This window comes from Oncorhynchus gorbuscha, linkage group LG09 (assembly GCF_021184085.1).
Source record: "Oncorhynchus gorbuscha isolate QuinsamMale2020 ecotype Even-year linkage group LG09, OgorEven_v1.0, whole genome shotgun sequence".
NCBI lineage: Eukaryota > Metazoa > Chordata > Actinopteri > Salmoniformes > Salmonidae > Oncorhynchus > Oncorhynchus gorbuscha.
Genome location: NC_060181.1, coordinates 93,986,631 through 94,014,000, shown reverse-complemented (window position 1 = coordinate 94,014,000; position 27,370 = coordinate 93,986,631). Strand labels below are relative to the sequence as shown.

Below are 27,370 nucleotides of genomic sequence, written 5' to 3'. Positions count from 1 at the left end.
GACATCACAATACCCCATGATGACATCACAATACACCATGATGACATCACAATACCCCATGATGACATCACAATACCCCATGATGACAAAGCAAAACTGTTTTGGGATTTTTTTTTCAATGTATTAAAAATTAAAAGCACAAATATCATATTTACATAAGTATTCAGACGCTTTACTCAGTACTTTGTTGAAGCACGTTTGGAAGCGATTACAGTCTCATGTCTTCTTGGGTATGAAGCTACAAGCTTGGCACACCTCTATTTGTGGACTTTCTCTCTTCTCTGCAGATCCCCTGTGTCATGTTGGATGGGCAGCGTTGCTACACAGCTATTTTCAGGTCTCTCCAGAGATGTTCGATTAGGAACCATCTTAAAATGATCTACTTTGCTTTACAGACAAGCATCATGAAACCTTGAACACAGTACATTCATTTGACATTGTAAAGAAAAATGTTTGGGGCCAAATATACACAATTTCACTTCAATGTCCAAATGAAGACGTGGGGACACATTGTGCCTTCAGAAACACATCACTAAGCTAAGGACCCTGGGACTAAACTAAACACCACCTATAACTTGGATCCTGGACTTATTGCAGAGGAACCTGACATCCTTACCACACATTGTGCCTTCAAAACACATCACTAAGCTTAGGACCCTGGGACTAAACACCTCCCTCTCCATCTTGGATCCTGGACTTCCTGACGGGCCACCCCCAGGTGGTAAGGGTACTGGGACTAAACCCCTCCCTCTCCATCTTGGACCCTGGACTTCCTGATGGGCCGCCCCCAGGTGGTAAGGGTAGGTAACAACACATCCACCACGCTGATCCTCAACACGGTTTAAAAAAAAACAGGCATCAAGATATTATAATGCCATTATACAATTATTCTCAACATTGATCTGCTCTGACCAATCAGAAAATGGATACAACATTCATTTTGATTGTCACTTTAAATAATATTATCAACCATCTTCACATATTTCCTCAGTAAATTTTGAGATGAAAATATAATAACACAATGCAGATATGTGATGATACAACTGTCACATCATTTTATTTTAAACACATTTTTGATCAAATGTAGAGATGCCCAACATATAGTGTCCTGTATGCTAATCAAATGATACATGTAGGTATAATTATTGCAGGCTTTGTTGACTACATCTCAGAATTTCTGCAAAGACAAATTGTCAACCACAGTCTACTAATCTTGTCATTGGCCAGTCAAAGACGATCCGCTTGTCATCGGCCAGTCCAAGTTGATCTGCTTGTCATTGGCCAGTCAAAGACGATCCGCTTGTCATTGGCCAGTCAAAGACGATCCGCTTGTCATTGGCCAGTCAAAGACGATCCGCTTGTCATTGGCCAGTCAAAGACGATCCGCTTGTCATTGGCCAGTCAAAGACGATCCGCTTGTCATTGGCCAGTCAAAGACGATCCGCTTGGTCCCACAACCTTTTACATTTCCGTCCGTCCTCTGGTTTCTCCTGTAGGAATTCACTGGGGTCGTCTGTATAGCATCTCACTGATCTTAGCCGTTCTTACACATTTGTTGAATACAAATATACAAAATATATCTTATTTAAATAAATAGCATTTAGCCGAAAGTGACCTTTCCAACAATCTGGTTATACTTCTATAAATCGGTTTCATTTTCAAGATCTCTGAATATTGTAACTGACAAGACATCACCTACTCAGAAGCTGCTGATTTTGTCATTGGCCAGTATAAGGCGATCCGCTTGGGCCTGCAACTTTGCACGATACTGTCCGATCTCTGAATCCTCCTGTAGGATGTTATCAGTGTCGTCTCTGTGTAGCAGATCCAGCATTTCACTGCACACAATCTTGGCTGACTGCTTCAGGATGAAGTAACAGATCATCATGGGCACCTGGTCAGCCAGTCTTTGCACCACAATCTGCGAGAGAGGTGAGGTGGGAAGGAGAGTGAGGGCTAGAAGTGATGAGATGGCCACAAGGCAACCAAAAGATTACCAAATGACACCAAAGACTCAGTAAGGTGAACATATAGACTTCAGAGTTTGATAGGTCTGCAAAATGCAATATACCATAATGCAACCCTGCCACAACAATGTATTTTGGGAACAATTGTCTTAATGTATTAATTAGAGATCTGATCATCCCATTGATGATGTCATGGGTTCATTGTACAGGCTGGAGCAGAGCTATATAATGTAAACTACCGTTCAAAAGTTTGGGGCCACTTAGAAATGTCCTTTTTTTTTTTTTTTTTTTTTTTTTTCCGTCATAACTTTAGTTTATTTAAGCTGACTTATTTGCCTATGGCCTTTGTCAGAGCTTCTGTGGGGTAGAGGCAGGAAGGAGCGCTCAAGCCAACCGTTTAGGTTTGAGAACAGAGCCAGACAGTGTACGGATGTGGACAGGATGTTAACCCTGACTGACAGGCTCATTGATTAGGTCACAGTCAAAGGAGAAATAAGAGAGAGCAAAAGAGGATGGTACCACAGACAGACAGACTTGGCTGTGACCCAAATGGCACCCTACTCCCCATAAAGTTCCCACAGGGTTCTGGTCAAAAGAAGTGCACTAATTAGGGACTAGGGTGCCCCTTGGGCCCCAGGTGGCTGACTGACTGAGTGTCATTAGAAGGACTAATGGTGATTAATGGTCTGGTTGGTCTCTCCTCAGAGGACAGTGTGTTCAAAGCCAAATCAAGGAGGAGGGAGACGGTCGGGGTGGCAGAGATACAAGAGGATGGACAACTAACAGTGGACCTGCCAATCGACCAGGTAACATGGTGTGCATCCCAAACGGCACCCTATTACCTACTCACTGCACCACTTCTGTTTCAAATATTTTTATTAAACACACACAAGAATGGTGTATAGGTATACATGACAGGTATACAATTCTTATCTAAACATAAAAGAGCATACAGGAACAACAAGACCCAGAGTTCTGGGTGCAGAACAAATAATACAGAACACGACATACAAAACAAGGACACGTAGAAAGAAAGAGGGAAGATGTCCCCCCTATCCCCCATCCCCCATTCCCCCCCCTCCCAACTGCTCGGGTGGTAGGGCCAGCACACGCTGCCCAAAGGTAGATAAAAAATTTACCATTGAGAGTGCGTTAATAAGTACAAATTCACAGCGCCGACTCGTCCAAGTAGGAGAGGAAAGGCTGCCAGATTTTATCAAATGTTGATAATTTATTGTTCAGAAAGAAATGTCCTTTTTTGACCATTAAAATAACATCAAGTTGATCAGAAACACAGTGTAGACATTGTTAATGTTGTAAATTACTATTGTAGCTGGAAATATCTAGAGGCCCATTATCAGCAACCGTCACTCCTGTGTTCCAATGGCACGTTTTGTTAGCTAATCAAAGTTTATCATTTTAAAAGGATAATTGATCATTAGAAAACCCTTTTGCAATTATCTTAGCACAGCTGAAAACTGTTGTCCTGATTAAAGAAGCAATAAAACTGGCCTTCTTTAGATTAGTTGAGTATCTGGAGCATCAACATTTGTGGGTTTGATTCCACAAATTTGTGGAAGGCCCTGATGAGAAAGTGTGTGAGTTTGTCGATAACATTTACATTTACATTTAAGTCATTTAGCAGACGCTCTTATCCAGAGCGACTTACAAATTGGTGCATTCACCTTATGACATCCAGTGGAACAGTCACTTTAAGATAGTGCATCTAAATCTTAAAGGGGGGGGGGGATACTTATCCTATCCTAGGTATTCCTTAAAGAGGTGGGGTTTCAGGTGTCTCCGGAAGGTGGTGATTGACTCCGCTGTCCTGGCGTCGTGAGGGAGTTTGTTCCACCATTGGGGGGCCAGAGCAGCGAACAGTTTTGACTGGGCTGAGCGGGAGCTGTACTTCCTCAGTGGTAGGGAGGCGAGCAGGCCAGAGGTGGATGAACGCAGTGCCCTTGTTTGGGTGTAGGGCCTGATCAGAGCCTGGAGGTACTGAGGTGCCGTTCCCCTCACAGCTCCGTAGGCAAGCACCATGGTCTTGTAGCGGATGCGAGCTTCAACTGGAAGCCAGTGGAGAGAACGGAGGAGCGGGGTGACGTGAGAGAACTTGGGAAGGTTGAACACCAGACGGGCTGCGGCGTTCTGGATGAGTTGAAGGGGTTTAATGGCACAGGCAGGGAGCCCAGCCAACAGCGAGTTGCAGAAATCCAGACGGGAGATGACAAGTGCCTGGATTAGGACCTGCCCCGCTTCCTGTGTGAGGCAGGGTCGTACTCTGCGGATGTTGTAGAGCATGAACCTACAGGAACGGGCCACCGCCTTGATGTTGGTTGAGAACGACAGGGTGTTGTCCAGGATAACACCAAGGTTCTTAGCGCTCTGGGAGGAGGACACAATGGAGTTGTCAACCGTGATGGTGAGATCATGGAACGGGCAGTCCTTCCCCGGGAGGAAGAGCAGCTCCGTCTTGCCGAGGTTCAGCTTGAGGTGGTGATCCGTCATCCACACTGATATGTCTGCCAGACATGCAGAGATGCGATTCGCCACCTGGTCATCAGAAGGGGGAAAGGAGAAGATTAGTTGTGTGTCGTCTGCATAGCAATGATAGGAGAGACCATGTGAGGTTATGACAGAGCCAAGTGACTTGGTGTATAGCGAGAATAGGAGAGGGCCTAGAACAGAGCCCTGGGGGACACCAGTGGTGAGAGCGCGTGGTGAGGAGACAGATTCTCGCCACGCCACCTGGTAGGAGCGACCTGTCAGGTAGGACGCAATCCAAGCGTGGGCCGCGCCGGAGATGCCCAACTCGGAGAGGGTGGAGAGGAGGATCTGATGGTTCACAGTATCGAAGGCAGCAGATAGATCTAGAAGGATGAGAGCAGAGGAGAGAGAGTTAGCTTTAGCAGTGCGGAGCGCCTCCGTGATACAGAGGAGAGCAGTCTCAGTTGAATGACTAGTCTTGAAACCTGACTGATTTGGATCAAGAAGGTCATTCAGAGAGAGATAGCGGGAGAGCTGGCCAAGAACGGCACGTTCAAGAGTTTTGGAGAGAAAAGAAAGAAGGGATACTGGTCTGTAATTGTTGACATCGGAGGGATCGAGTGTAGGTTTTTTCAGAAGGGGTGCAATTCTCGCTCTCTTGAAGACGGAAGGGACGTAGCCAGCGGTCAGTGATGAGTTGATGAGCGAGGTGAGGTAAGGGAGAAGGTCTCCGGAAATGGTCTGGAGAAGAGGGGAGGGGATAGGGTCAAGCGGGCAGGTTGTTGGGCGGCCGGCCGTCACAAGACGCGAGATTTCATCTGGAGAGAGAGGGGAGAAAGAGGTCAGAGCACAGGGTAGGGCAGTGTGAGCAGAACCAGCGGTGTCGTTTGACTTAGCAAACGAGGATCGGATGTCGTCGACCTTCTTTTCAAAATGGTTGACGAAGTCATCTGCAGAGAGGGAGGAGGGGGGGGGGAGGGGGAGGGGGATTCAGGAGGGAGGAGAAGGTGGCAAAGAGCTTCCTAGGGTTAGAGGCAGATGCTTGGAATTTAGCGTGGTAGAAAGTGGCTTTAGCAGCAGAGACAGAGGAGGAAAATGTAGAGAGGAGGGAGTGAAAGGATGCCAGGTCCGCAGGGAGGCGAGTTTTCCTCCATTTCCGCTCGGCTGCCCGGAGCCCTGTTCTGTGAGCTCGCAATGAGTCATCGAGCCACGGAGCGGGAGGGGAGGACCGAGCCGGCCTGGAGGATAGGGGACATAGAGAGTCAAAGGATGCAGAGAGGGAGGAGAGGAGAGTTGAGGAGGCAGAATCAGGAGATAGGTTGGAGAAGGTTTGAGCGGAGGGAAGAGATGATAGGATGGAAGAGGAGAGAGTAGCGGGGGAGAGAGAGCGAAGGTTGGGACGGCGCGATACCATCCGAGTAGGGGCAGTGTGGGAGGTGTTGGATGAGAGCGAGAGGGAAAAGGATACAAGGTAGTGGTCGGAGACTTGGAGGGGAGTTGCAGTGAGGTTAGTGGGAGAACAGCATCTAGTAAAGATGAGGTCGAGCGTATTGCCTGCCTTGTGAGTAGGGGGGGAAGGTGAGAGGGTGAGGTCAAAAGAGGAGAGGAGTGGAAAGAAGGAGGCAGAGAGGAATGAGTCAAAGGTAGATGTGGGGAGGTTAAAGTCGCCCAGAACTGTGAGAGGTGAGCCGTCCTCAGGAAAGGAGCTTATCAAGGCATCAAGCTCATTGATGAACTCTCCGAGGGAACCTGGAGGGCGATAAATGATAAGGATGTTAAGCTTGAAAGGGCTGGTAACTGTGACAGCATGGAATTCAAAGGAGGCGATAGACAGATGGGTAAGGGGAGAAAGAGAGAATGACCACTTGGGAGAGATGAGGATCCCGGTGCCACCACCCCGCTGACCAGAAGCTCTCGGGGTGTGCGATAACACGTGGGCGGACGAAGAGAGAGCAGTAGGAGTAGCAGTGTTGTCTGTGGTGATCCATGTTTCCGTTAGTGCCAAGAAGTCGAGGGACTGGAGGGAGGCATAGGCTGAGATGAACTCTGCCTTGTTGACCGCAGATCGGCAATTCCAGAGGCTACCGGAGACCTGGAACTCCACGTGGGTCGTGCGTGCTGGGACCTCCAGATTAGGGTGGCCGCGGCCACGCGGTGTGGAGCGTTTGTATGGTCTGTGCAGAGAGGAGAGAACAGGGATAAACAGACACATAGTTAACAGGCTACAGAAGAGGCTACGCTAATGCAAAGGAGATTGGAATGACAAGTGGGCTACACGTCTCGAATGTTCAGAAAGTTAAGCTACGTAACAAGAATCTTATTGACTAAAATGATTAAAATGATACAGTACTGCTGAAGTAGGCTAGCTGGCAGTGGGTGCGTTGTTGACACTACACTAATCAAGTCGTTCCGTTGAGTGTAATAGTTTCTACAGTGCTGCTATTCGGGGGGCTAGCTGGCTAACTAATAGTGTTGTTTACATTACGTTGCGTTAAAAGAACGACAATAGCTGGCTAGCTAACCTAGAAAATTGCTCTAGACTACACAATTATCTTTGATACAAAGACGGCTATGTAGCTAGCTATATAGCTAGCTACGATCAAAAAAAATCAAACAGTTGTACTGTAATGAAATGAAATGAAAATGTGATACTACCTGTGAATGCGACCGGGTTGTTGAGTTCTATTCAGAAGACGTTGGCTAGCGTTGGCTAGCTAGCAGAGTCTCCTACGTTAAGGACGACAAATAGCTGGCTAGCTAACCTCGGTAAATTAAGATAATCACTCTAAGACTACACACTCTAAACCTAAACAACACAATTATCTTGGAACGAAGATACGAAGACAGCAAAGACAGCTATGTAGCTAGCTAACACTACACTGATCAAGTCGTTCAGTTGAGTGTAATAGTTTCTCCAGTGCAGCTAATCAGTGGACGTTAGCTAGCTGGCTAGTGAAGACTACGTTAGGACGGCGAAATACGATAATTACGCAATTATCTTTGATACAAAGACGGCTATGTAGCTAGCTGAGAAGAAATTGCTAAGATTAGACAAATCAATCCGTTGTGCAATAATGAAATATAATGAAATGTAAAAAGTCGCGGGAGCGAAGCGCCGATGTGACCACTCGCTCCAAACCGGATAAGCAAGCTACATAACATGCCAGTTATATGTTAATTGCACGTTTAGTTAATTAGATTTTATTTCTGGAACATTCTATACATACTGCACAGTAGATGTGTTGCATTGTACCTCATAGTATGCCTTGAGCAGCCCAGGGTACTTGCTCCTGGTGTCTTGATCTGAGCCTTCTGCTGTTCCCTCCTTTCGACTCTGTTTGTTGAAGATTTCATCCTGTGTGTAGACCTGCATCTCCATCTCAAACTGCTCCACGATCCTCTCCTTCACTATGTTTGACTGCTTTTCCTGGATTGTTTCAATGTTTTTCTGAGTTCAAACAAAGATGAAGATTCCATGAAGACATAACGAATCTTGGATGCAGGGAGGCAGTGAAATATTGTTACTGTTTCAGAACAAAGTTCAGTTCGACATGATCTAAGTGTCTGTTGATGTTTTCTTTTGAACAGTTCAAGCTACAATCCAACATGGGACAACATGTCAATTGTAATTCTCCATAAACATTGTGATTTTTAAGTGCTGCTTTGCCTCAAGTTTCTCTTTCTTCTTGCTAGTGCCACTAACTAAGAATTTAATTTCAGCCTAAAGAATTGTACAGTGCCTTGCGAAAGTATTCGGCCCCCTTGAACTTTGCGACCTTTTGCCACATTTCAGGCTTCAAACAAAGATATAAAACTATATTTTTTTGTGAAGAATCAACAACAAGTGGGACACAATCATGAAGTGGAACGACATTTATTGGAAATGTCAAACTTTTTTAACAAATCAAAAATTGAATAATTGGGCTTGCAAAATTATTCAGCCCCCTTAAGTTAATACTTTGTAGCACCACCTTTTGCTGTGATTACAGCTGTAAGTCGCTTGGGGTATGTCTCTATCAGTTTTGCACATCGAGAGACTAATTTTTTCCCATTCCTCCTTGCAAAACAGCTCGAGCTCAGTGAGGTTGGATGGAGAGCATTTGTGAACAGCAGTTCTTTCCACAGATTCTTGATTGGATTCAGGTCTGGACTTTGACTTGGCCATTCTAACACCTGGATATGTTTATTTTTGAACCATTCCATTGTAGATTTTGCTTTATGTTTTGGATCATTGTCTTGTTGGAAGACAAATTTCCGTCCCAGTCTCAGGTCTTTTGCAGACTCCATCAGGTTTTCTTCCAGAATGGTCCTGTATTTGGCTCCATCCAGCTTCCCATCAATTTTAACCATCTTCCCTGTCCCTGCTGAAGAAAAGCAGGCCCAAACCATGATGCTGCCACCACCATGTTTGACAGTGGGGATGGTGTGTTCAGGGTGATGAGCTGTGTTGCTTTTACGCCAAACATAACGTTTTGCATTGTTGCCAAAAAGTTCAATTTTGGTTTCATCTGACCAGAGCACCTTCTTCGGTGTGTCTCCCAGGTGGCTTCTGGCAAACTTTAAACGACACATTTTATAGATATCTTTAAGAAATGGCTTTCTTCTTGCCACTCTTCCATAAAGGCCAGATTTGTGCAATATACGACTGATTGTTGTCCTATGGAGAGAGTCTCCCACCTCAGCTGTAGATCTCTACAGTTCATCCAGAGTGATCATGGGCCTCTTGGCTGCATCTCTGATCAGTCTTCTCCTTGTATGAGCTGAAAGTTTAGAGGGACGACCAGGTCTTGGTAGATTTGCAGTGGTCTGATACTCCTTCCATTTCAATATTATCGCTTGCACAGTGCTCCTTGGGATGTTTAAAGCTTGGGAAATCTTTTTGTATCCAAATCCGGCTTTAAACTTCTTCACAACAGTATCTCGGACCTGCCTGGTGTGTTCCTTGTTCTTCATGATGCTCTCAGCGCTTTTAACGGACCTCTGAGACTATCACAGTGCAGGTGCATTTATATGGAGACTTGATTACACACAGGTGTATTGTATTTATCATCATTAGTCATTTAGGTCAATATTGGATCATTCAGAGATCCTCACTGAACTTCTGGAGAGATTTCTGCACTGAAAGTAAAGGGGCTGAATCATTTTGCACGCGCAATTTTTTAATTTTTGATTTGTTAAAAAAGTTAGAAATATCCAATAAATGTCCTTCCACTTCATGATTGTGTCCCACTTGTTGTTGATTCTTCACAAAAAAATACAGTTTTATATCTTTATGTTTGAAGCCTGAAATGTGGCAAAAGGTCGCAAAGTTCAAGGGGGCCGAATACTTTCGCAAGGCACTGTATGATTTTCATGTCAGAGCACTTAACAATTTAACACTTAACACTTTACAATTGTCATTACCTTTGAGACCAGATGAAGATAAGGATAATTCTTAAAACTCTCTCTGGACAAATGATCAAATTGCTTTTGCACCATGTCTGAAAAACCAAAACAAATGTATTTGGTAAAGAGATGTTAAAAGAGACAAATGTATTTGGTAAAGAGATGTTTAGAGACAAATGTATTTGGTAAAGAGATGTTTAGAGACAAATGTATTTGGTAAAGAGATGTTTAGAGACAAATGTATTTGGTAAAGAGATGTTCTGAGACAAATGTATTTGGTAAAGAGATGTTTAGAGACAAATGTATTTGGCAAAGAGATGTTTAGAGACAAATGTATTTGGCAAAGAGATGTTTAGAGACAAATGTATTTGGTAAAGAGATGTTAAAAGAGACAAATGTATTTGGTAAAGAGACGTTTAGAGACAAATGTATTTGGCAAAGAGATGTTTAGAGACAAATGTATTTGGCAAAGTGATGTTTAGAGATAAATGTATTTGGTAAATATATTCCACAAAATGTTTTTATTTAAAGGGATAGTTCAGCCAAATTACAAGTCAATAGTCCCAATATTATAATTTGTTTGTGCTTCCTGTCCAAACAATCATTGAGTAACTCCATTGAGCTACACAATCAATTTGAGATACACTAGGATCATTTGGACATGAAGAGTGAAAAATGGAAACAGGTAGATTAAACCAAAGCATGGATTAATGTCACACCTTGTCCATAGACTGCTTCCAGAATAAGGAAACCAATATATTATTTTGTCATTTGAGTGAACAATCCCTTCAACATGTCCTATTTAGTCAATTAAAGTTCAAATGTCACGTGCAAAAGTACAATGAAATGCCTCTAAACCCAACAATGAAGTATTATAAAAATAACATAAAGTAGGACAAAAACGCTAGAGAAATAAGAACACAAGTAAGTATATATAGGGACAGTTCCAGGGTCAGTAGCTATATACAGGGTCAGTTCCAGGTTCAGTAGCTATCTCCATGTACAGTTCCAGGGTCAGTAGCTATATACAGGGACAGTTCCAGGGTCAGTAGCTATATACAGGGACAGTTCCAGGGTCAGTAGCTATATACATGGACAGTTCCTGGGTCAGTACTTATATACATGGACAGTTCCAGGGTCAGTAGCTATATACATAGACAGTTCCAGGGTCAGTAGCTATATACAGGGACAGTTCCAGGGTCAGTAGCTATATACATGGACAGTTCCAGGGTCAGTAGCTATATACAGGGACAGTTCCAGCGTCAGTAGCTATATACAGGGACAGATCCAGGGTCAGTAGCTATATACATGGACAGTTCCAGGGTCAGTAGCTATATACAGGGTCAGTTACAGGGTCAGTTACAGGGTCAGTTCCAGGATCAGTAGCTATATACAGGGACAGATCCAGGATCAGTAGCTATATACATGGACAGTTCCAGGGTCAGTAGCTATATACAGGGTCAGTTCCAGGGTCAGTAGCTATATACAGGGACAGTTCCAGGGTCAGTAACTATATACAGGGACAGCTCCAGGGTCAGTAGCTATATACAGGGACAGTTCCAGGGTCAGTAGCTATATACAGGGACAGTTCCAGGGTCAGTAGCTGTATAAAGGGTCAGTACCAGGGTCAGTAACTATATACAGGGTCAGTTCCGGGGTCAGTTCCAGTACCATATGTATAATGTGCAGGGATAGTGAAGTGGTATGGTTAGATACTGTATGTATATTGTTTTATAGGGGGAAGGTGACTAGGCATCAGGATATATGATAAACAGAGTAGCATCTGTGTATATGACGATTGAGTGTGAGTGTGTTCAGAGTCAGTATAAATGTGTGTAGATGTTACGTGGTTGACCAAATGAAGTGAGCGTGTGTGTGTATGTTGGAGTGACAGTGTGTGTGTGTGTGTGTGTGTGTGTGTGTGTGTGTGTGTGTGTGTGTGTGTGTGTGTGTGTGTGTGTGTGTGTGTGTGTGTGTGTGTGTGTGTGTGTGTGTGTGTGTGTGTGTGTGTGTGTGTGTGTGTGTGTCTGTAGAGTTCTGTGAGCTTGCATAGAGTGCAAAGATGCAAATAAAGAAAGGGGTCAACCCTGATAGTCCGGTAGACATTTTGTTATCTAGTTAGCAGTCTCATGGCTTGTGGATAGAAGATGTCCAGGAGCCTGTTCAGCAGCCGTTCGCTGTAGGGAAGCATAGAGAACAATCTATGGCTTGGGTGGCTGGGGTATAACATTTTTCCGGGCCTTTCACACCGCCTGATATAGATGTCCTGGATGGCAGGGAACTCTGCCCCAGTGAAGTACTGGGATGTCCGCACCTCTGTGAGGCCATACGATTCAGTATGGTGCTGTTGCCAAACCAAGCAGTGATGCAGCTGGTCCAGATGCTCTCAATGTTGCAGCTGTATAACTTTGTTGAGGCTTTGAGGGCCCGTGACAAAGTTTTTCAACCTCCTGAGGGGGTACTGTCTCGCCTTCCTCATTACTGTGGGCATGTGTGGAGCATTTTAACTCATTAGCCTTTTGGACAGTGAGGAACTTAATGCTCTCGACCTTCTCCACTTCAGCCCTGATGATGTGGTTGGGGGGGTGCGATTCACCAATACCTGCTTTCTTGGGTGTTAATGCTTAATATAATAGGCATGTTTGTCTTGTCATTACTACCATAGAGACCCATGCATGATGAAAAACACATCTAACCTAGAGCTGTAACGTGTACGCTAATAAATAGGAAGCAAGTACAGGGGGTGAATTTAATTAATAAACAAACATGAAACAAAATAAGAAACACGATTAGCGTATAGACATGAAACGATAAGGTGTAATAATGAAATAACTGGTGACAGAGAGCACCAGAGAGGGGGAGCGGGGGTAATAATAATAATAATAATAATATATGCCATTTAGCAGACGCTTTTATCCAAAGCGACTTACAGTCATGTGTGCATACATTCTACGTATGGGTGATCCCGGGAATCGAACCCACTACCCTGGCGTTCCAAGCGCCATGCTCTATGACCCCTCCCTGCAATGCGCCGCTCCAGCCGCAGGACGCTGATCAGAGGGATGGTACCGAGGGCCGGTCGCTTCTGCTGAGGCGCGATAAGCTGTAGAGCTGGCTGAGGCGCGGAAACCTGTAGAACCGGCTAAGGCACGGGAACCAGTAGAGCCGGCTGAGTCGCGGGAACCGGTAGAGCCGGCTGAGTCGCGGGAACCGGTAGAGCCGGCTGAGTCGCGGGAACCGGTAGAGCCGGCTGAGTCGCGGGAACCGGTAGAGCCGGCTGAGTCGCGGGAACCGGTAGAGCCGGCTGAGTCGCGGGAACCGGTAGAGCCGGCTGAGTCGCGGGAACAGGTAGAGCCGGCTGAGAGATGGGTGCCTGATGAGCTAGAGAACCTGTTGAGCCAGCAGAATCATAGAAGCCTGACGAGCTAGCTGAGGCATCCCCAGTAGCTTCGACAATGGAAGCCTGACGAGCCAGCTGAGGCATCCCCAGTAGCTTTTACAATGGAAGCCTGGCGAGCCAGCTGAGGCATCCCCAGTAGCTTTGACAATGGAAGCCTGACGAGCCAGCTGAGGCATCCCCAGTAGCATTGACAATGGAAGCCTGACGAGCCAGCTGAGGCATCCCCAGTAGCTTTGGCAATGAAAGCCTGATGAGCCAGCTGAGGCATCCCCAGTAGCTTTGGCAATGGAAGCCTGACGAGCCAGCTGAGGCATCCCCAGTAGCTTTGACAATGGAAGCCTGACGAGCCAGCTGAGGCATCCCCAGTAGCTTTGGCAATGGAAGCCTGACGAGCCAGCTGAGGCATCCCCAGTAGCTTTGGCAATGGGAAGCCTGACGAGCCAGCTGAGGCATCCCCAGTAGCTTTGGCAATGGGAAGCTTGACGAGCCAGCTGAGGCATCCCCAGTAGCTTTGGCAATGGGAAGCTTGACGAGCCAGCTGAGGCATCCCCAGTAGCTTTGGCAATGGAAGCCTGACGAGCCAGCTGAGGCATCCCCAGTAGCTTTGGCAATGGGAAGCCTGATGAGCCAGCTGAGGCATCCCCAGTAGCTTTGGCAATGGGAAGCTTGACGAGCCAGCTGAGGCATCCCCAGTAGCTTTGGCAATGGAAAGCTTGACGAGCCAGCTGAGGCATCCCCAGTAGCTTTGGCAATGGGAAGTAGCTTTGGCAATGGAAGCCTGAGAGCCAGCTGAGGCATCCCCAGTAGCTTTGGCAATGGAAGCCTGACGAGCCAGCTGAGGCATCCCCAGTAGCTTTGGCAATGGGAAGCTTGACGAGCCAGCTGAGGCATCCCCAGTAGCTTTGGCAATGGGAAGCTTGACGAGCCAGCTGAGGCATCCCCAGTAGCTTTGGCAATGGGAAGCTTGACGAGCCAGCTGAGGCATCCCCAGTAGCTTTGGCAATGGAAGCCTGACGAGCCAGCTGAGGCATCCCCAGTAGCTTTGGCAATGGAAGCCTGACGAGCCAGCTGAGGCATCCCCAGTAGCTTTGGCAATGGGAAGCTTGACGAGCCAGCTGAGGTATCCCCAGTAGCTTTGGCAATGGAAGCCTGACGAGCCAGCTGAGGCATCCCCAGTAGCTTTGGCAATGGAAGCCTGACGAGCCAGCTGAGGCATCCCCAGTAGCTTTGGCAATGGAAGCCTGACGAGCCAGCTGAGGCATCCCCAGTAGCTTTGGCAATGGAAGCCTGACGAGCCAGCTGAGGCATCCCCAGTAGCTTTGGCAATGGAAGCCTGACGAGCCAGCTGAGGCATCCACGGTTGCTTCGTCCGTTGCACTTGGACCAAATGTCACCAGTAAAAAAGCCCCAGAAAACCCTGTTCCTTCTCTTTGGTGAGGTGTATTTCTATAACATTTGGCTTCAATGGAAGCGAGCCAGTTGCACCCCAGAAAAAACCTACCTGGGATCCCTCCGATGTCAACAATTACAGACCAGCCCTGAGGCATCCCCAGCTCTCCCGCTTTGAATGACAAAATGGGAAGACTAGTCACCAACTGAGACTGCATCCCCAGTCTTTGTATCAATGGAGCGCTCCGCCAGCTGAAGCATCCCCAGCTCTCATCCTTCTAGATCTTTGGCAATGGGAACCATCAGATCCTCCTCTCCACCCTCTCCGCAATGGGCATCTCCGGCGCGGCCAGCTGAGGCATCCCCAGTAGCTGGCAGGTCGCTCCTACCAGGTGGGCGTCCCGAGCTGTCTGGCAATGGTGAAGCTCTGTTCTTGGCCCTCTCCTATTCTCCAGCTATACACCCCAGTCACTTTGGCTCTGTCATAACCTCACATGGTCTCTCTTATCATTGCTATGCAGACGACACAGCTTAATCTTCCCCAGTAGCTCCTTGGCACCAGGTGGAAGCCTGCATGTCTGGCAGACATATCAGTGTGATGACATCACCACCTCAAGCTGAACCTCGGCAAGACGGAAGCTCTTCCTCCCGGGCCAGGACTGCCCGCCATGATCCCCAGTCAGGTTGGCAATGGGTGTCCTCCTCCCAGAGCGCCAAGAACCAGGCGTGATCCTGGCATCACCCTGTCGCTTTGGCAATGGGAAGGCCCGTTCCTGTAGCCAGCTGAGGCATCCCCAGTAGCCCTGGCTCAACAGGAAGCCTGGCGCAGGTCCAGCTGAGGCATCCCCCGTAGGATTACTGCAATGGAAGGCTGGGCTCCCTGCCTGTGCCATTAAACCCCTGAACTCATCCCCAGCAGCCCGTTGGCAATGGAAGCTCTCACGTCACCCAGCTCCTCCGTTCTCTCCACTGGCTTCCAGTTGAAGCTCGCATCCGCTACAAGACCATGGTGCTTGCCTACGGAGCTGTGGGGAACGGCACCTCAGTACCTCAGGCTCTGAGGCATCCCCAAACAAGGGCACTGGCATCCATGGAAGCCTGCTCGCCTCCCTACCACTGAGGCATCCCCCGCTCAGCCCAGTCAAAACTGCCTGCCCTGGCCCCCAATGGTGGAACAAACTCCCCACGACGCTTTGGACAATGGAATCACCACCTGGAGACACCTGAAACCCCAGTCTTTAAGGAATACCTAGGATAGGTTAAGTAATCCCTCTCACCCCAGCTAAGTTTTAGATGCACTATTGTTAAGTGACTGTCCCACTGGATGTCAAATGATTGCACCAATTTGTAAGTCCTCTGAAAACCCTGTTCCTAAATGACTTAAATGTAAATGTAAATGTAAATGTAATTATTCTACAACATTAATATTTAACACTAATAAACAGCAAGCAAGTACAGGAAGTCAATAAAATAAACAAACGCACATGAAACAAAACAAGACACATGAGTAGAGTACAGACAGAAACACAGAACAGAAACAATAACGCCTGAGGAAAAAACGAAAAGAAGTGACAGATATAGGGGAGGTAATCAGGAAGGTGATGGAGTCCAGGTGAGTTTCATGAGGCGCAGGTGTGCGTAACGATGGTGACAGGTGTGCGTAATAATGAATAAACTGGTGACAACAAGTGCCAGAGGGGGAGAGATGGAGTAGACATGACCATGGGTTTTTGGTCACTTACCTCTGATCTTCTGTAGTGTCGTCATGGCTGGTGTCTTAAGTTCAGCCACTAGTTTCTGAACAACACGTTTAAATACCCTGTAGTTACTGAAACCTGACAGCTCACTTCCCCTGTGCTCCTGATCATATTCATCCACCACTTGTTGCACTACTTTGTGGTCTAAATTCAGGAAAACAATGTTAATCATTTATTGGAGATTATAATCACTGTTGTATGACATAACTATTAGTAGTGTAATAATTATATCAGTAAATATTACGGATATTTAGAAACATAAATATTTATTGGTTATACAAGGTATTATGATGAGCAATACCCGGGCTATTCAAATTGTACCTACAATGTGATTTGGCATTGTTGAGACATTCCATCCACTCTGTAAATTCCTTTCGCATGAGAACAAACAGATTCTCCTCAACGATAATATCCCCTTTGGACAGTTGGGTAATCTGCTCATTGAAATCTGTTATGACCTGAAGAAGGAAACATAATAATGAAACCTGTTAAAATGTTTCATATTTAGTCCTTTTAGATGACTGTTTAATAAAATGTCTCCACAAGACCCATCCAACCTTACGTCTTCTACAGATATTAAACAAGAACTATCTTACAGTGGCTTGTCCAAGTGTTTTTGTAAAATCAGCTGTCAAGGTAAAGTATTGTTTAACCTGGTGACAAACATAATCAGGGGAAATTAAGGAAGGAGAGTGGAGGAAGTGGAAGTAGAGTAGAGATTTAAAATGCTGTTTTATTTATTTCCTGGACAGTATGTTTACTCGTACACCTGTGTTGCAAATCTGACCAATCCAAATGGCAGAGGATGTGCAACAGAGCTGATGCCTTTACACCAGGTACCATTGCCAAAATTCTCTATAGGACATTCTACTGACAATTTACCAAACCATGACAATAACACACCTGGACTACTGTGCAACAGTATGGCTTCCAACCCTACATCATACATTTTTAAGGAAATGTTGTACAAAAGAAGAAGTTTACGAAGCTGAAAGACGGAAAGGTGAAAGATGCACCTACCTGAATGAGGTACTTCCTCTTCTCTTCAGGTTCAAGGGGAGGCTCGTCCTCTAATTTACTCAACGAATGCTTTACCTCCCCCAGCTGCTCCTTTATCTTCTCTGACATCTGGGGCAGATATGTCTGACCAGGAGCAAACATACAAGTTAACTATTAATAGGTACCAGACCACATGTTTTCCAGTGTGCACTGGGTGTAAGGGGAACAGATAACCATAGGGTATGTGGTTGGACTAACCTTGATCTGTTTGACCAGGGCATTGGTGAGCTTTTTGGCTAGGCACTTGGTGGTTGCCTTCTCCTCACGCACGAGGGATCTATACATTGTAAGGGAGAGAAATATAACAAACACAGTATTTCATCCCAACAATTGGCCATAACCTGGTATGGTATAACCTTTGGCCTACAATGGTCACGCCCCCACAGATATCTAATTAACATAATACAAAAACCATCAATATCCTTCTGTTTAAGCTAGAGATATGTGCTAAGCTAACATATGGAATTGTTTTATGATTATACCAAGGATCATTTAGCCATTTAATTTTGAATGTTAAAAAGTACAATACGCAGAAATGTAAGAGAAGGGAGGGGAGGGACTCATAAGGAAAGACCATTAATAAATACTATATGGAACTACTCTCAAAGGATGTGAAAGAAAAAATTATCATAAAATCCTGAAATCCACAGTTTGGGGCCCTGAACATTTTCAGATGTAAAGCCATCAAAAACAAAGATGCAAGTTTACTTAACACATGGCAAGAACACATTTTACCTGAAGTGCTCGTGATTTCGGAAGAATTCCAACTCCTCCTCAATCGCATGGGTTATTGACATGTTTTCATCAATTTGCTTTTGACCACGACATTTCACAATGACATAGCCCATGCCAAGAAAGATGACTCTATTGTGGACAATTTCCAACACATTCTTCTCTGCTCCCGGGTCTATCAGGTCTGGCTTTGTCAGAATGGCTTGAAGACAAATTAAAAGGATTATGATAACTTTACCAATACCAAAATCGTATAAAATAATACATCCGTATATACAATTTCTTTACCCAGAGTTCTTGTGCCTTCAGGATCCACTTGTTGTGCCATTTTCAGAGCCTCTGTTGTTGCTATGTCAACATTACATGGTACCACTGCCAAAATAATGGTTCTCTTATTCTTTATAAATTTCGAAATGAGATTATTGATCTAGCAAAAAAAGGAAGAAGAATGTGACAAAGCAGTCAGGATTCAAGCATTTGAACCAGTTATGTGATTAATCCACGAGAGGGTATCAGACCCTTGTTACCGGGATATTGCCCTGTGTGGGGCACTTGGTAGGGCAGGAGATTAGAACCAGGTAGAGGGAGTGAAGGTTTAATAACTGACGGACATGAAACGGAACAGGAATCACGTCTGGACAGGAACACATAAACACAATGCGGACACAGGGAACACAACCAAGGAACAGACAGATATACAGGGCGTAATAAACAAAGTGAAGGAGTCCAGGTTGAGTTCAATGAGCGCAGCTGCGCGTAATGTTGGTAACATGTTTGTATGATGACGGGTAGCCTGGCGCCAGGGAGGGAGAGCGGGCGTGACAGCACTCTGTTCTTCATGATTCTGACGCTCAACCTTCCTCAACGTCAACACATTCAAAGTGCCTTTCACCAGAATCATCCATCATAGCTACATGTACCTTGCTAGCAATTATGGTATAAAGTCTGTACACGTGTCTAAAACAATTCATCCTTTGTGAATCACGAGATGAGAACCAAGAGTCATGAGATAACCAAACAACGTACTGGACCAAGTCCAAAAGCTATACACTCTAACGACAGACTTACTTGGACTCCAATGTCTTCTGGTTGTCCTTTCACAGCCACCCTGGTGATCCCTGGTAAGTCAATCAGACTGAGGTCACACACCGTGGAGGATCTTTAGAGTGATCAGGGCTTCACATATCCCCACTCCCTTTCCAGCTAACGCGTTCTGAGCTGTTAAATCAATGGGAAAATATTCATGAGTTTGTTTGTTTGTTTGTTTGTCTTATACCCAGATAGAACTAATTTTATTATAATATATATTCTGTAGTTAAATTATAATAGATATGTCAATGTCAGTGGCAGTATGTGCCGTTTAAGATAAGGGAGAACAATATATATTTATGAGCATGGCCTTATTTCAATTACAACCTATTGGATGACTGTCATTCATATTCCATTCACCCAGTTCAATGTAACTCTGATAGGTTTAGGCTACTACATCATACTCATCATACTACAACCTAGCCTATGAATGAAAGTTTACAACGCAGGTGCAGAAGTTGAGAGAATGTTTAGTAGTCAAGGTGACAGACACCGACACATTCAATACCATCTTACACACTCTTGCCTGCATCTAGCTGATCTAGGGTGTAATCATTAGTCTAACAGTTGCAAACGAGAGTTTCTATTGGACAAATTCAGGTATGTTCATCCTTGTTTTGTTTCCGTTTGAGTCTGTTTAAGAAACATTTTTCAACAGAATTGGTGGAATGAAAACACCCCTGATCACACGCAATCACAGTTCACTTTCAGAGCAGCCAAATACAAAACAGCATGATCCCTTTGATCATTGTATGTATAAATCCTCCTCCCATCTACGCGCTCCCCTCCTCTCACCTTTACCCTTTGCTTGGGGACTTCAGTGCACAATACATCAGCTGTCTGTGACCAGCCGAAAAAACCTTTCCAAGCCAAATCAGCGCTACACACAGCCGACATCGTTGTCACCATATTATACCATCATAGTCAACATAGCTACTAGAGCTAACACGTTAGTAAACCTGCTACAATCATGCAGTACAGTGTTCAGTCAGCAGCAAGCAGTTTAGCAGTTACATCGGGAGGGAATCAGTGGCTAACAATTTATTAAACTTACCTTGACATGGAAGAGTTACTTTGTTGGATAGCCATAGCCATCACTCTCTGTTTGGGCCTGGTGTCTGCTAAACTAGCTAGCTAACTTCGCAAGCTAAGCAAGTGAAAGTGAAAATAATATGAAATATAGCTAGCTCTCTTTCTCTCTATTTCAATAACCTACTCGCCACATGTCATGTATTGCAGTGCTAGCTAGCTGTAGCTTATGCTTTCTGTAATAGATTCATTCTCTGATCCTTTGACTGGGTTGACGTAGGGCTAAATTTAGTATAGTTTTATTTAAAAAAATATACGTTTTTAAATGTTTCTGAAATACACTGAGGAGGATGGTCCTCCCCTTCCTCCTCTGAGGAGCCTCCTCTGGTTAATGTACAGTATAGAATAATATGTCTGTGGGTGTCTGTGTGTTTGTGTGTGTTCGTTCCCATCTTACCTTGTTCAACATGTCTAACAACTTCTAAAGGTTCGTCAAATTCAATGATTGTCCCTCCATATGAGATGACAGCCTCCCATTTCACTGTCCTGTCGTTACAGAGTTTAAGTAGCAGTGGGCACCTGGTGACAATACCTGGAAACAAGGAAGTACCAATGACAGATCCTTATACTGTATTACAGAACAATCAATACAATACAATATGACAGTACAGTCAACAATGGACCGGGACATGAATTTCATGATAAATATTTAACTCCTGGAGGCTACAGACAACAAGATTGTTCTAATGTTCAGAAAGCATGTCAGACATTTACAGTGTCTGACTAAATGGTTAGAAAACTCATGTACAGTTAACATTTTTAATAAAGTTTTGCTGTGGTCATCTAGAACGGTTCTAAACATGTCCGAGTCTCTGTGGTCCCATTGTACTGTCTGTTTCCTGACCTCGTCTATGGACAAGGACAGTGTGAAAACCTGCTTCAGGGTTGTTTGCCGAGCCACTGGCATCAATCGACAACTTCAGCATCTTCAAACCAAAAACGAGTCAATGCCCAAATCATGTCTAAGTTACACAACCACTTTCAGAGACTTTGGGTGATTTAGGAATGACATTTAAAATGCTAATATAGATTTTTTTTGTTTTTTTTTGTTGTATGTTTAGAAAACAATACAGAATCTCACCAGTCCCTCTGGGCAGCGCCACCCCAGATAGGGTCTCAAGCACAGAGCTCTTTCCTGAACTCTGGTCTCCCACCACAGCAATGGTTGGCAGTGGCAGCTCCTTATCTATCCCTATGGATCTCATGTCGTCTACTAAGTCTATGAAGGGCCGGACCTTCTCCGCCAGCTGGTCTTGGAACGTCCTGGTCAGGGGTACAAAACAATACCATTATGAATGGTTCATTTGATGATAGACATTCATGGCTAAATTAATTATTTTAAACCGTTTTTATAGTTAGTAACTAACTATAATTTGGCGTACGAGAAAATGTATTCCCCAAATATGTTAAAGCTGCACCATTAACAACATTTCACACAATTTCACACTGTATAAATAATCACCATAACATTCCGAATATTAGGATCATAGTATTGTGGTAGAGTGTAGTACAGAGTAGTACTGCAAGGGTGCAATAACAAGTGGAAAATGAATTCATGTCCCACCTCGGTCCATCATCACATGACATGTCTCTCTTCCTCTGAAATAAAAGAGAATGAAAGCTAAAGCATTTTGTTGAAAATACAGAATAACAGCAATGCATTTGTATTTTGAACTAAAGTTATTATAATCTAAATCATAACATAACATAAATATAACATAAGAGGAGATACAGTCTCACATGCCCAGTTCGGAACATTACAATTTGCCAACTGTAAAACACTGGGTATACCAAACATTAAGAACACCTTCCTGAATGCTATACAGAATTATACACTGCTCTCCCAGGAACAGGCCCAGATCCCTGTGATTTTACTGAATGATATACTGCTCTCCCAGGAACAGGCCCAGATCCCTGTGATTTTACTGAATGATATACTGCTCTCCCAGGAACAGGCCCAGATCCCTGTGATTTTACTGAATGATATACTGCTCTCGCAGGAATAGACCATGTTACATTTATTTCTTATTCTTATCCGTATTTTTGTTAACTGCATTGTTGGTTAGGGGCTCGCACATCTGACTAATAAAATGTTATTTTATTTGAATACTTTGTAGATGTACCTTTGGCAGCGATTACATCTGTGAGTCTTTCTGGGTAAGTCTCTAAGAGCTTTCCACACCTGGACTGCCAATTATTCTTTCCAAACATCGCTGAATTCAACGCTCTGTTGAATTGATTGTTGATCATTGTTAGATAACCATTTTCAGGTCTTGCCATAGATTTCAGTCAAAAAATGTAACTCATCCACTCAGGGACATTCACGGTCTTCTTGGTAAATAACTCCAGTGTAGATATGGCTTTATGTTTTATGTTTTTGCCCTCACTGAAAGGTGAATTAATCTCCCAGTGTCTGGTGGAAATTAGACTAGTTTTGATATCAGACCATTTCTTACCTGAGCATGTTTCTTAACTTTAAGTTTGTCTTGCCTTCCAGGTTACCCACTTGGTCATTTTGTAAATATATATTATGTTCTGGAACCATGACATGCACCCTTCTCATTGTTATTTAATGATTATATCTATGTATATATAATATATAGATATACAACTGTTTTTTTGCGTCATGTCCTCAATGTGAGATGAAATGTGTATATTTTGGAAAGTGTTTGACCTGACGAATATCCGTTTCGGATCGAAACGTAGTCAATAAAGCGGTGAATTGGGAGCAGTGGGCGGGCCTTCCTGTTCAATACCAATATTCTGTATTAACCCAGCACCTATGTTTAAGGATGTGCGTATGACCACAAACTTTTCTACAGATAGAAATGAGACTAAACCAGATTTTCCTCTAGGATTTTGCCTGTGCTTAGTTCTATTCCGTTTCTTTTTTTCCTGAAAAACTCCCCAGTAACAATGACAAGCATACACATAACATGATGCAGCCACCACTATGCTTAAAAATGATTGGTACTCAGTAATGTGTTGTACTGTATTGGATTTGCCAGACAGATCATTTACATATGCCCTTGAAGACTCACTTTAACATGCATTGGCCAATCAAAACCTAATATAGGCGTGACTATAATAACAAGGCTTATAGAAGGGCAATGGGTTTCACTGAATTTCAGACAGACAGCAAATGTTCTGCACCATAACACTGTCATAACACTGTCATAACACTATCATAACACTATCATAACACTAACACTGTCATAACACTGTCATAACACTGTCATAACACTGTCATAACACTGTCATAACACTATCATAACACTGTCATAACACTGTCATAACACTGTCATAACACTATCATAACACTGTCATAACACTGTCATAACACTATCATAACACTGTCATAACACTGTCATAACACTATCATAACACTATCATAACAATGGCATAACACTATCATAACACTGTCATAACACTGTCATAACACTGTCATAACACTGTCATAACACTGTCATAACACTATCATAACACTATCAAAACACTGTCAAAACACTGTCATAACACTGTCATAACACTGTCATAACACTGTCATAACACTATCATAACACTATCATAACACTGTCATAACACTGTCATAACACTATCATAACAATGGCATAACACTATCATAACACTATCATAACACTATCAAAACACTGTCAAAACACTGTCATAACACTATCATAACAATGGCATAACACTATCATAACACTGTCATAACACTGTCATAACACTGTCATAACACTGTCATAACACTGTCATAACACTATCATAACACTATCATAACACTGTCATAACACTATCATAACAATGGCATAACACTATCATAACACTATCATAACACTATCAAAACACTGTCAAAACACTGTCATAACACTATCATAACACTATCATAACACTATCATAACACTGTACTGTCATAACACTATCATAACACTGTCATAACACTATCATAACACTATCATAACACTGTACTGTCATAACACTATCATAACACTATCATAACACTGTCATAACACTATCATAACACTATCATAACACTATCATAACACTATCATAACACTATCATAACACTGTACTGTCATAACACTATCATAACACTATCATAACACTATCATAACACTGTACTGTCATAACACTATCATAACACTATCATAACACTATCATAACACTATCATAACACTGTACTGTCATAACACTATCATAACACTATCATAACACTGTCATAACACTATCATAACACTATCATAACACTATCATAACACTGTTATAACAATATCATAACACTATCATAACACTATCATAACACTATCATAACACTATCATAACACTGTCATAACACTGTCATAACACTGTCATAACACTATCATAACACTATCATAACACCGTAATAGGTCCACTATTATGCTGCGTTATATGGTATCAGGCTGTGGGTGTGTCATAGGCTGTCATAAGGCTAGAAAATACAGCAATATCTTTGTCACAACACGATCATGACATATTTATGTCAGCTTATGACATTTGTTATGAACCTTTATGACATGTTCAAAGAAATTGTTACCCAAAAGGTTGTTGAACAATTTCTCCAATTACCATTCAAATGTACATTTTCAATACTTTGATTTAAATACTAGCTGAAAAAAATGATCTGGACATTTCTGACAAGTTATAAATGGCTCTCTAATGTATAAAATGACTGACGTGAGAAGAGTAAAACAGGTGATGCACTCTCCAATATTATTCTACTATTACAACATTCAAGAATAAGTTGAAAGCCAGACTGAGTTAATAAACGTAAATGAACTCCTCCACCGACTGCCCCGCCCCACTGTTTGGAATACACCCGTGGTGGAATAAGTACCCCATTGTCCTACTTGAGTAAAAGTTTAGATAACTTAATAAAAGTTACTCAGTGGAAAGTAACTCACCCAGTAAAATTCTACTTGAGTAAAAGTCTAAAATAATTTGGTTCTGTATATACTTAAGTATCAAAAGTAAATGTATGAATAATTTTAAATTCCTTATTTTAAGCACATCAGATACAACCATTTTCTTGATTTTTAAATGTATGGATAGCCAGAGTCACACTCCAACACTCAGACATCATTTACAAAAGATGCATTTGTGTTTAGTCAGTCTGACAGATCAGAGGCAGAAGGGATGACCGTGTGTTGTCTTGATAAGTGCGTGAATTGGACCATTTTCCTGTCCTGATAAGCATTCAAAATGTAACAAGTACTTTTTTGCGTTGTCAGGCAAAATGTATGGAGTCAAAAGTACATTATTTGCTTTAGGAATGTAGTGAAGAAAAAGTAAAAGTTGTCAAAAATACAAATAGTGAAGTACAGATACCCAAACAGCAACTAAAGTACTATTTTAAAGTAGTTTTACTTAAGTATTTTACATCACTGGAAATCACTGGAATAAATGTGGTCCATTATTTCTACAGTTTCATTTGGTTTTAGTCCTTTCAATGTAGATTGAGGTAACCCTGCCTTAGATGATAACAACACCACCTTCAATGGAACTGAACAGCGTTAAGGATTCTTAGGGGTTCTTAAACTTTTTCAGCTAGAGACCCAAATTAGAAACTGACCGTCATCCCATGACCCAAATCATCCTCCAGAGACCGGAATTAGAAAATGACCATCCCATCACCCAAATCATCCTCCAGAGACCTAATTTAGAAACTGACCATCATCCTCCAGAGATTCAAATTAGGAAGAAATAGTGTGCGATTAGATATTTATTTTATATAACTTGCGACTCACCTCTCACTCGCTCACGGCCCACTTTGGATCCCGACCTATAGTTTAAGAAACCCTGATCTTGTCCATTTAAATGCACACTTACTTTGAAATCGTTGCCACTTTCAGACAAGCAGGCTGTGCGTTGAGCCAGGGTCACAGAGCAGTACAGGTCTACAGCTTGAGTCTATCACCTTTCATGTAAAGCAAAATGAAAGTGAAATGTTTTGATGGTCCATTCTGGGAAATCACACCATTATTCTGAATCTGTTACACAGTGCCCAATCACATCTCAGATACAACCTCATTGGTTCTTAAGGGTCACATGATTTCCCAGAAAGTCAAATGAAGTCCAGGTAGTTTCTCAAAGTACAAACTAACACAGATAGACACAATAAAACGGATGACATCCCACTGTGGATGTAATAGACTTTACAATGGGGAATGTTTCCACTGCACAGCCTAACCTAGGGATTGTGTCCCCATGAAATGGGATATCTCCTCAGTGACATTCACAGGACACAACTGTGTAGAGTTTACACAAATTCTAGCGTTTTAGCTGCAGGACTTTGTGAGAAATCAGTTCACTACACAGCCTATAGTGCATATTAAACATACAGATTGGACTGTACAGTGTAAACTAGTGTAAACTAGAGATTGTGCTCCCATAAAATGGGTATCAGCCTACTCAGTGACACTCACAGAACTATGTACAGTTTACACACATATTAGCATCTTAGCTCCTATTGTGCCCCTCCGCCCACTTCACTTCCCTTCATTAAATGGGGCTCTGTTGTTTCATCGCCCCCGAATGAAAAGTCCTATACGTATTGACCCAACTACGGTTTGGACCCTATCGTGCAGAATAGGTGGTTGGAGTTGATCGGTCCCCAGTGCAGTGGTGGTGAGTAAACTGGTAGCTAGACCGTAGACTGATGGTTATGTATCTGGTTGTGTATATTTGAACAGTTGTATAAAAAAAACCTGGTTTGATAAACTAGTAGGCTAATTCCCAAGCCAAGGAGATACAACTAGTAGAGTCATTTTGGTTGTGAAGTGCATTAGCAAAAAGCTTAGTTCTTTCTTTACAACAAAATGCAATTGACCACTTGGCTGTCTATTGCACCTCCCAGTCACAACCTCATAAGATCGCCTGCTGTAGTTGTTCGAGAGATGTCAAGTTCGCAGTCAAACATGCAGAATAGAGAGAACCAGCTAGGGGGCAATCATCAGCATCATCTGTGTGTTTGTGACTGACCGGTCTCTTTAATGAGG

At 43.3% G+C, this 27,370-nt stretch overlaps 1 pseudogene; it reads right to left on the bottom strand.

The window, feature by feature from the left end:
* Positions 1-1,698: 1,698 nt before the first annotated feature.
* Positions 1,699-26,275, bottom strand: LOC124044281 (annotated as a pseudogene).
* Between the last annotated feature and the right edge of the window lie 1,095 nt (positions 26,276-27,370).